This window comes from Capsella rubella, unplaced genomic scaffold, assembly GCF_000375325.1.
Source record: "Capsella rubella cultivar Monte Gargano unplaced genomic scaffold, Caprub1_0 scaffold_6, whole genome shotgun sequence".
NCBI lineage: Eukaryota > Viridiplantae > Streptophyta > Magnoliopsida > Brassicales > Brassicaceae > Capsella > Capsella rubella.
The window spans coordinates 10286297-10287573 of NW_006238918.1; positions in this window are offsets into that span (position 1 = coordinate 10286297).

Sequence of the window (1277 nt, forward strand, 5' to 3'; positions counted from 1 at the left end):
TGATAAGTGTCAAGTAAAAACATAAGATGTCGCAACATGTTATATCTAATTTTGTTAATATTACGATACAAATAGAATTTTTAAACAACATTAAGAAAATAATTATAAAAAAATTAAATAATTTTTTTGAGAAATACCCCTTTTGGTGTACCCATTTTCAAAAACACCTCCTTTATCTATCCATTTTCAAAAATATCCATGTTTAAATATGAAAAATTATAAAGTTTTATATGGTTTATAAGGTATTTCTATATAATAACTACTACTTGTGAAAGAACCCATCCCATATTTTTTTTTTAAGCATGCAAACAATCCGGATTAACCCCTTTAAAGCAACCCAGACAATTTTAAAGAACACAACCAACTCAACGTAACCAGCGGAAGACTTAAATAAAAATCCAATCAAACCATTCCATTAATCCAACAAGTTCAACTATCAATATTCCAGAAACGAATTCATCCTAACATGCTTCTAAATTCCATTCTAGCATCCTAACAAATCCTACAATCATCTAAACACCAATGAACGCGTATATCATCCTCCTCTCCTCGCCATGATTACACGGATCACACTTTGCTTTTACCTGCATCAACGAAAGAGATGCATAAGTATTTCATAAATACTTAGTGAGGCAATCATACCACCACTGGCTATACACACAAGCACATTCAACCATAATCCAAGGAAAACAACCAAACAACCAATAAAAGATAAACCAGAATCGCTTCTGACTATCGGTGTCGATCGACACCCTCCACTGGTGTCGATCGACACTCGCTGTCGACCCTCGCGGACGACACCGGTCTCGACACTCCAATCGTAAGACGCAGTTATCCTCGCGCGATGATACGTTGGTGTCGAGCGACACCCACCCTTGGTGTCGATCGACACCGACTCCCAGCAGACGCTCCAACTGCGTTTCTCACTGGATCTCTTCTCCAAAATACCACCACGATAAGAACGAGTCTCCAAAGAATTCCACATGCATCAATCATCAAATAAACAGCCAAACAAGCAAAGAAAATCAATCAAACAATCATCAAAACCCTAAAATAAAGATCAAACATGCTTAGATAAGCCTGGTCATGCACTCACCTCTTTAACCAGAAGAACAGCAACGAAAACAAGGAAGAACAAGGAAGAACAAGGAAGGATCTGTCTCCTCTAACACCACACAACACTGATCTAGCCTCTACTAGCCTTAAACCACCAAGAACACCACCAAGCACCACCAAAGACTCACAAAAACCCTCAGAAGCTCTAGAACCTTTTTCTC